Below are 9,398 nucleotides of genomic sequence, written 5' to 3' on the forward strand. Positions count from 1 at the left end.
CAAGGCCCTGATGCAAAGTCACTGCTGAAAAATGCTGAATAAGGAAGTGAACAAAGGAAGTGCTTTCCCCAACCTCCTTCAGTAGAATATAAAGAAAAGGATTACAGTGGGATCAAAAGATCTGGTTTTCTATCCAATTTATTTGAACTCCTAAGCTTCAGAATAATGGATAAGAAAACTTGCCTTGGGGAGGAGGGTACAGTTCAGTGGTAGAGTACGTGCTTAGCATGTACGAGGTCCTGGGTTCAAACACCAGTACCTCATTTTAAAAAATGAAACAAATAAATAAACCTAATTACCCTCCTGAAAAAATATTTTTTAATTCAAAATTCAAAAAAAAACCTTGCAATTGACACAACATTGTAAACTTGACTATACTTCAATTAAAAAAAAAATCTTTGTCTTACATGAATATATCTGGATTACAGAAGTTTGCAAATGTAAAATGCCTAGGGTACCACCTGCATAAAAAGGGGTGACTGTACAAATTTAGTATCGCTCCTTTATGAGCTATATTTCATTTGGGGGGGTTATAATTTCTTAGAGCTAATTTTCTCAGATTAAAAATTATAAACAATACCTGATTCTCAGGACTGCTGAAGAATCAGATAACCCTATGAAAACATCTAACCCACAGAGGTTACTCAATAATGTTTGTTGAATGAATGAATAAACCAGCAAAATGAATGCTGCTCCCTGCCACAGACCATCATAATGGTACTGCCTGGAAATCCCAAGCCCACGTTCCACCCGTCTCGACACTAACAATGTGGGTCACCTGGTCAGGCCTGTGTGATTCTCTAAGCCCCAGTTTAATCGTGAATAAAATTAGGGCAATAAAACAAACCTCAAATTGTTAGTGAGTCAGTAATGAATTGTACCCCAAACTTGCAAGTTGGAACCATTAAGGAAAACTATACAAAGGGTCCATAGGCCCTCTCCATATTATCTCTTACAACTACATGGGAATCTACATTATATCTCAAAATAAAAAGTCTAATTTTTTAAAGAGGCTATTGAGGTTAAATGAGCTCACTGTCTCAAATAAGGAACACAAAGCACAAATAGGACAATGCCCAGCACATGAGATACACTCAGTTAACATTCCCACTCAACCCATTGGTCCCTCCAACTTCAGAGCAAGAGGATGGGTCCTCGTGGCAAGAGGCCACTGCACCTGAAGCTAACAAAACTAATGGTGCCCACTTCCAAGAGCTCCTGTCATCACCCTTGTTCTAATTTTCTATTTGTAATTTTTTTCTTTTTATTAAATAGAAACTCCCAATTGCATAGCCTTCACCTGACTAGACATCATGATGGCAGCCCTTCAAAACCTGACCACAGAGATCATGATGGCAGCCCTTCTTGGTGAAACAATAAAATGAAAAGCCATTTCCACAAGACCTCTGTGTAAATCTACTAGGGAACTTAATCCTGGACTGAGGAAGAGGACTGGGGAGGAGGGGGCAATCAGGTGCACAGAAAACTATGGGCCACCTGTCCCACGATGGACTTTAGACTCAACCCTCACCCTCCAGGAAATTCAAAATACACACCGACAGATTGCTATGGACAAGATTTTTTTTTTTTTAAACAAATCCCTGAATCCCTAGCAGGTCTTATTTCTACTGAAACACCAATGGATTATGTGTATAATGTTTCACAAAAGCCCTAAAATATTATCACGCCAACTTGACACATCAAGAAAAACTGAGGTAGAGAAGTTTATCACATTGTACATGATTAGAGAGAGGCCACGTCAGACACCGTATTTAAATCCAAGCCACTGCTCCAGTGCTCACACTAGAAAGTGTGACATACTGCACCTTTCCTGCCCTCTCCCTGCAATAAATCTCTGAAGAGTCTTTTCTGTGCCACCTGGAATCACAATCACATCAATTTTCCACAAAGTGCTTTGTCACTCCTTGGAGGCTGTATCAAAATCTAAAGGGTTGGGATGGGAGGAGTGATTTGCATTTTCTGTTTCTCAAAGGAAACATGGCTTTAAAAGAAACTGAAAAGCACATATCTAGTCTAAGACCTCATTGTGCAGAGAAAAAAATGGAGGCTCAGAAGAGATGAGGAAAGGTCCTTATTAATAAATATATCCTCAGCGCAGCACCAAGCCAGCCCTGGGCACTGCTGGGGGAGGATCTGGGAGACCCAGGAGAATGAGTGTTAGAAAAAGGAAAGAGAATAAGCATAAAAGGCCCTGTCTCTACACCACCATACCATGGAATTCCACCAAATTACCAAGTAAGGGTGCAGCCAATATTAAGGTGGGCTAAGCAGGTTATAGAAACCTGGAAGTCTCAACCATATTGGAAATTCCAACATTTACTATGTTTTTTTCCCAGTTCAAGCATCAACTCAGTGGGAACTCTGTACCAGGGACTACACGAGGCCTGGAGTTCTCCCAAATACAGACCTATATTACCACGTGTACAAACCACATAAAGGCCACCAGAAGAAAAGCACCCACAGATGGAATTACTGAAACTGAAAGCAGCCAACCAGCATATATTACTAAGAAAAATGTTGCTCCTAGAAATGGACTCATGGACATAGAAAGCCAACTGTGTTTAGCAGGCAGGAAAGGGGGGATTAACAGATACACGTTAATAAATATAAAATAAATGACAAGGACCTACTATATAGCACAGGGAACTATAATCAATTTCTTGTAATGAGTTGTACTAAAAACAATCTAAAAGATATATAGATACATATGCATATGTTTATAACTGAATCTCTGCTGTACATCTGAAACTAACATTGTAAATTGACTACACTTCAAAAAAATTAATTTAAAAAAATAAGTAAAAATAAAAGCAACGCCATTAAGAAAAAATAAAAGAACACTCTAATCCCCTTAGCTGTAGCTGCTGAAGAATTTTGGTTGCAAGCACCAAGTCCACTAGATCACTCCAGCACTGGCTGTCACTCTTTCTGACCATCAGAGAGTCACTTGGCTTCACTGAGGTTAATTTTCTCTTCTGTGAAAGGCTACAGTTGCAACTAATGATGTATAGAATCTCATCATTCACAAGCCCAACAATTAGTGAGGACTTCCCATGGGCCAGGCTCTGGAGAGATGAAAATATAGGGTCCCAGTTATATTCATGGGTAGAAGAAGTTTATGCCATAAAGACATTAATTCTTCCTATTTTGATAGACAGATTCATTGCAATTCTGATTAGAATTCCTACCAGATTTTTCATGGAATGTAACAAGTTAAATTATGGTCAAGAATAGGCAAGAAACTTCTTTAGAACCACCACTGGGGAGGGGTGGATTGGTCATTCATTTCCACTGGTCTTTCTGATGTGATGAAAATGTTCTGGAATAATAATTGTTGCACAAGTGTAAATATGCTAAAAGCTGCTGAATTGTACCATTTAAATGGGTGGACTTCATGGTGTGTGAACAATATCACAATAAAGCTGTTATATGAAAAAATATTTCTTGACAATTATTTTTCCCTCTATACTACTTAGTCTGCCCCACAATTTAAGAAAAACAAAAAACCAAAACAAACCAAACTGTGCCAGGAGCTCTTTAGGACTGCAATGTCCCTGGGTCTCCAACGCCTCTGGTGGTGCTGTTCCTGTTAACACACCAAGCTGGGCTGGGCTAGTTAGGGAATGTAACTGTCTTTTTAAAATCGATGGTCACACGTTTCACCCTGGGAGAGGGAAGGAAGGAGGATGACACAGCCTTATGCCTTCAGCTCATTTTTAACTGAACCAAGCCCTGCTATCAACACTGTAATCCCTCTCACTATAAAAACACATGACACCAACAAGCATCGCCATCATAACACCTGAAAGTGTTCAAGGTACTTACCTGGGGCAGAAACACTGAGGGAGGAGACAGAAGCTCGCTTGGCACTGAGGATCCCTTTTCCCAACTCCACCAGTAGCTGGGCTTTACAGCCGGAGGCTCTCAGCCCAGGGAGCAGCGCAGACGCCACTGAGCTGTTCCTCAGGGAGCGGGAAAGGAAGACCAGGGCAGCCCCGGAGTCGCGGGGCAGGGAAATGGGTGGAAACGCGGGCTGCAGCCCCGCTCGGTGGCCATCCCCAGCCCCAGCCCCAGCTGCCCCGTCCGGGTCCGCAGACCCCGCCCGCCTGGGACGCAGCCCGCCCGGGACGCAGCCCGCCCAGTTGTGGGGACGGGCCGGTGGCCGAGGAGAGGAAGCCCGGGAGGTGAGGACTCGCGGGCGAGAGAGGGGAAGGGGACGCCAGCAGCGGACTGAGTGGAGGCCGGCTGGGTGAGAGGCGGCAGGTGCACACCTGGCCCCGGGAAGCTGTGGCACTGGGGCACTGGGGCAGCTGGCGCGGGCAGAGGGGTCTGGCCCGAGCAATTCAGCTGAACACAGGCTGACTCGCGCCCTCGTGGTCTGTGACACGCGGACCGCCCTCCCGCAGCCACCTGACCCCTTTCCCGGGAGACCCCACATTGCACTTCCACAGCCAGAGGCACCGGCCCCAGGCAGGAGCTAAAGGCCTGCCGGGCGACAGAGCTGAGAAGCCTTTGGGGCTAATCCCCGGCTCCGAGCTGGAGCTTCCAACCCGCGGTCCAGCTGACACCGACCGCCCATGCGCAGGAGGGCCAGCAATCCGCTCTGGGTTCTGCGAGAGAAGGTGGGGCAGTGAGGGAGGGGGAGGAGAGGAGGGAAAAAGTGGAGGGAGACAGATGGACAGGAAGAGCAGAGAGAAGGGAGGGATCTGGAAAGGGTAAGGTCCTAGCGGGGATGGAGAGAAAAAGCTTTACCTCTGGTGGCACCCTGAAGAAGGCGGCAGTCCTGCCTCTGTACCCTTCTGTAACACTTCAAGGCCCGCAGCTCAAGTTTTACCTCCCTGATCCAGCCCTCCATCCGATGCTGCTGCAGAACCCCTACGGGTATCACACCTGTTGCCCCCACGCGTAGCAGGGTTTTCTGTTGGTCTGGGAACCAAGCACCCGCAGGTGTTGTCGCTCAGAACTACCTTGGGAAGAGTACATATTCCCCTTTTACACGCTGGGAAACAGGCAGGCACGATCTTTGCCTTAGCTCCACTGTCCCAGGTGTTGGGCTGGCAGGGAGCGGGGTGGTTCAAGATCAGAGCCCCAGACAGAGCAGACTGCCTGAGTGTTGGTGCATAGTCCCCATCCGTCCTGGGTAAACCACACTCCACCCTAGTGGAACCATCAAGGGCTCACAGTAGTTCCCTGGGTGTGGGAGAGCTGTCCTCATGTGAAGGAAAAGCCCAGCTGGGCTAACAAGCTAAGTCACAAATCTAAGTGTGATAAGTGTCGGTTTACTGATCTAAATTCTGCTGGGCTAACTCGTAAATCTGAAGTTTAGTGTCAGTTTACTGGGCTAACAAGCTAAGCCGTAAATCGAAGCTCAACAAGTGTCTATTACAAGTTGACAAGCACCAGTGTGCTGATTCCTTGCTTTTTGTTGCTTGAGCCTTATTGGCTAATACACCCTTACTTGTAATTAACCCTTTAAAACTTCATGTGTATGTCTTGGATGTGGGTGCTCAGAACTTCGGAGCAGAAGCCCCTTTGAGCCCGCCGGCATAATAAATCTGAGTACGCCAACACTCCGAGTGGTGATTGTTCCTTGGCTGGCCTGTTGTTTCCATAACACTCAGTTCCAGTGCCCAGCTTGCTAGGTATATAGGAGTGCTACCAAATCCAAATTCATTGTCTTCAGTGCAGGACAGGCCAATAAGTTGGGAGACCAGGTGTTGGGGCATGGAATAGCAAGTTTCTGTAGACCTAGATGGCAAACTAATGTCCTGGAAAACCATCTCCCCAAGTCAGAATTCAGGCTCTTTTCCTACGTGCTTGGTTGTTGCAATCTTCTTGGTGTAGGAATTCCTTCTTGTTAGAATCCTTTGTTCTTGCAGCTATCTGCCTGGGTCAAATCTCTGTAAACCTCTAACAAAACAAACGTTATTTTCTATTCTGCAATTTCTTATCTTTTTATGAATGAAAATGTGTTAAATATACTTAAAGATCAGAGCCTTCAGAATAGGTTCTCCTGTATATTTCAGGCTCTAAGCAACATTGTTTTACAAGCAAGATGAAGCCTAGGAGACAAAGCATAGGGTTAAAGTCAAAGGAAAAGATCTAATATGGAGTCAGATTTGTTCTGTTCTATTACCCAGGCAGAAGCCACTTGAGGATTTAAATCACTTTAAGTTAAAAATAACTAAAACTTTAAAGGAATTTACATACATAGGTGGGAATATGCATAGCATATCTGGAAAAGCACCCAAAGGATAGTAAACAGTGGCATCTCCAGGGAGGGCTGGAAGAACAGAGGATGAGGGAAAACTTCTTTCACTTGTGTATTTTTGTGCTCTGTTTGAATTTTTTTTAACCATTTGCATGTATTTCTTTTTCAGTTAAAAAAATGTGTAATGGAGCAAAGGAGTAACTAGCTCAGCAAATACAGCAGCCATGGAATCACTGAGTCATCACTTTTGATTTAAGCCAGGAAGCATTTATTGACTCTCACCTATGTGCCCAGTGCTGTTTTAAAAATTCTTTTATTATTATTATTATTATTATTATTATTATTATTACTATTATTATTTTTATTATTACTATTTTTATTATTATTATTATTTTATGAAATAATAACAAGGTATCCCTCACCCCTGCCCATGGCTGGTGGAAAACCAACTGAGTTTTTATTGAGTTGTTTTCCAAGGAGTAGAGATGAGATATAAACTGAACACATCTTCAGGGCAAAAGAGTCGGAGTGGTTTTCCAGCAGGCCGGACAGCTATGAAGGGTTTTCAATAGAGCCCCCAGAGGCTGAGAGAGAAATCCTCGAGGACCCTACAAAAAGCTGCCCAAACTGTCTTCTCCATGGCAATACTGAAATAGGAAAGAACAAATCTGACTCCATATTAGATCTGTTCCTTTGACTTTAACAAAGCCAAGTTAATACTCTCCGGTCTTTTCATGGGTTATGATGTCACAGAGGAGATGGACAGGTCAACAAGGAACCACTCTGCCGTGATCACGGAGACGGGGAGCGGGATGGGCGGCAACATGTGTGACGCAGCTGTAGCCGTGCCCGCGTTTCTAGGCAGGTACCCAAAGTCGCCTCGACAAGATGTCAAACACTTGTGCCCACGTCCTCATCACCTGACATGTATTAAAGAGAAATGGAAATGTATAAAAGGCCAATACCCTTGGTGGGTACACCGTCCAAAGAGCAAAGTCACAGTTTGACAACTGGCCATCTCGGTTCCCTGGGCTTCATTCTTGGAGAACCTTAAAAACCACTCCTCTGTCCTTAAGAAGTGCTGCATATTTGTCCTATCTTTGGCTCAGGGATGGAGCACGTTCAAGTGAACTTTAATGTCTGCACAGATTTGACTGTCTTTCTCCAGGTTCACTTGTCCATTCTAAAGAGGCCTGAGCTAAGTCCATCCTCCATAAGTTCTATTCCCTCCAGTGAAAACTCATCGAGCCTGCAATTAAAAGCCAACTGAACAAGACTCTCCTCAGCTAAAAAGTTCACCCACTCTTCACTGATTTCTTAATCTCCTTTCCTAGCTAATTGCAACAGACTAACAACTCCCTCCACCAAGCTCCCCAACTATTTCAGTTTGTCTCCCCAAACAGAAAGTGAGGTCCATAAAAGAGGTGACTCCATAGTCACCTCTGAATTCCTAGCATACAGTAATGTTAAGAAATAGAACTATGATTACGGCTTCTTTCCTTTAAAACCTTTCTGGTTATTTGATTGAGACCTTGGAAGACAGGTGTTTGCAGTCAAGTATCTTGATCCTCAAGACTCTGGAGGCCTTTTTCGGAATGGCTGCTCACTGATTCATTCAAACCACAGCTTCTCATTCCAGGAGTAGCTGTGATTCTCTGCCAGGAGTTTGTGGTTACTCTCATGCCAGAAGAGCTTTAAACTATATCCTTACTTTGGATTTGTTATTTATCCCCTCTTCCAAAAAAATTGACTTTCCTTACTGTCTTACCTTGAGGAATTTTTTTTCATAGTTAACCCTTTTGTAAACCATGCTTCTCGGGATGGGCTTGGCCTTACATATGATCAGTCATCCAACTCCCAGTGTGAGAGGACTCGGGTTCACCTCCTACCCTCCTGTCAAGGCAACTGAAACTCAGTACAGGAGCCAACAGGCACCCCAGGGCTTCTAAGGCTCGTGTATCACCCAGAATCCCTGCTTTCTGGTTTGTCTTGGCTTCTGAGGATTTCCCCTCACTTTCTTCACAATTAGCTGTGCAGCATGAAAGATGAAGAAAGAAGGTTTTATTTCTTAATCAGCATTTTAAGAAACTTGTGTAATGAAGGTTTTCACGAGTTTCTAGAACCCTCCGTTGCCGAGACAGAAAACACACTAGATATTTTCTAAGTTTAGCTATCATGTGTAATTTTTCTTTTCTTTTGTTTTCTTAACTGCAAATAGACATTTTTTAATTAAAAAAAATAAGGCCCCAAATAGGATAGAGACTTCAAGGGGCATACAAAATTAAAGGGCAAAGACAGAAAAATGATAAATACTCTACAAGGTTAATATAATACTTACACTATGGATCAGATCAGCAATTCTCAGTAACAGCTAATTGAAATATGCCCATGAGGTAAAACGTCTCTCCTGTCAGGAGATGGCTAACAGAAAATAGAATTAAAACAACAAACTAAAATTCTAAGTCTGGCGAGGTACAGAATTCTACCAGCTAAATGTGTCTTCTTCTGGAAAAGAGGGAGGCTCACCAGCTCTTTACTGTGGAGCCTGAGCCCAGGGGATGGCGGGGAAGTGAGCTCTGTAAGTACCCAATAGCAAACTTGTGATGAATAAAGACATGTGAGCTTTGATGACAGAGATGATAATACTATTCACTTGTCCTGTAAAGTATGTCTTCACGTTCAATGATCAATACCTCGGCGTCCTCAGGGATTAAGATTATAGGAAAATTCACAGCCCGGGCCCAGACCTCCTCTTTGAGCTCATGACAATGCACTTAGATGTCTCAACGGCAACTCGAGCTCCACCTGCAAAGAGCTGACTTCACGGTGCTCCTCCCATAGCCGTCCTACCCAGGGCCCCTGGTCGGGGGGCAAGGTCTCCCTGCCTCTCCCAGCTCAGGCCCATCACTCACAGATGTGACTGGACCCCACCTTCAGGGCCCAGATTTCCTCAGTCACCGAGTCCCACCACCCACACCTGACCTACCAGGTACTCACTGGCACTCACTCAGCACTGACTGTGTGCTGGGGACCACGCTGCACACTGTGCACACGTTATCTCACTGGATCGCCACAGCAGTCCTGGGAGGTCGGTACATCACTTCTTCAATTGATTAGATAAATTGTTTACTTCCTTGAGTGCATCATCCAAAGTGACACAGCTACT

The 9,398-nt window shown here is 44.4% G+C and overlaps 1 long non-coding RNA gene across 3 annotated transcripts in view; it reads right to left on the minus strand.

Annotated features, from left to right (window-relative positions):
• Positions 1-6,234, minus strand: part of LOC141575088 (uncharacterized) — a 66,219-nt gene extending 59,985 nt beyond the window's left edge. For all 3 annotated transcript variants that reach the window (XR_012502406.1, XR_012502404.1, XR_012502405.1), the window contains exon 1: positions 3,539-6,234. This is a non-coding gene — a long non-coding RNA (uncharacterized LOC141575088). The remainder of the gene's footprint in view (positions 1-3,538) is intronic.
• Between the last annotated feature and the right edge of the window lie 3,164 nt (positions 6,235-9,398).

The sequence above is a fragment of the Camelus bactrianus genome, chromosome 26 (genome assembly GCF_048773025.1).
Source record: "Camelus bactrianus isolate YW-2024 breed Bactrian camel chromosome 26, ASM4877302v1, whole genome shotgun sequence".
In the NCBI taxonomy this organism is placed as follows: domain Eukaryota; kingdom Metazoa; phylum Chordata; class Mammalia; order Artiodactyla; family Camelidae; genus Camelus; species Camelus bactrianus.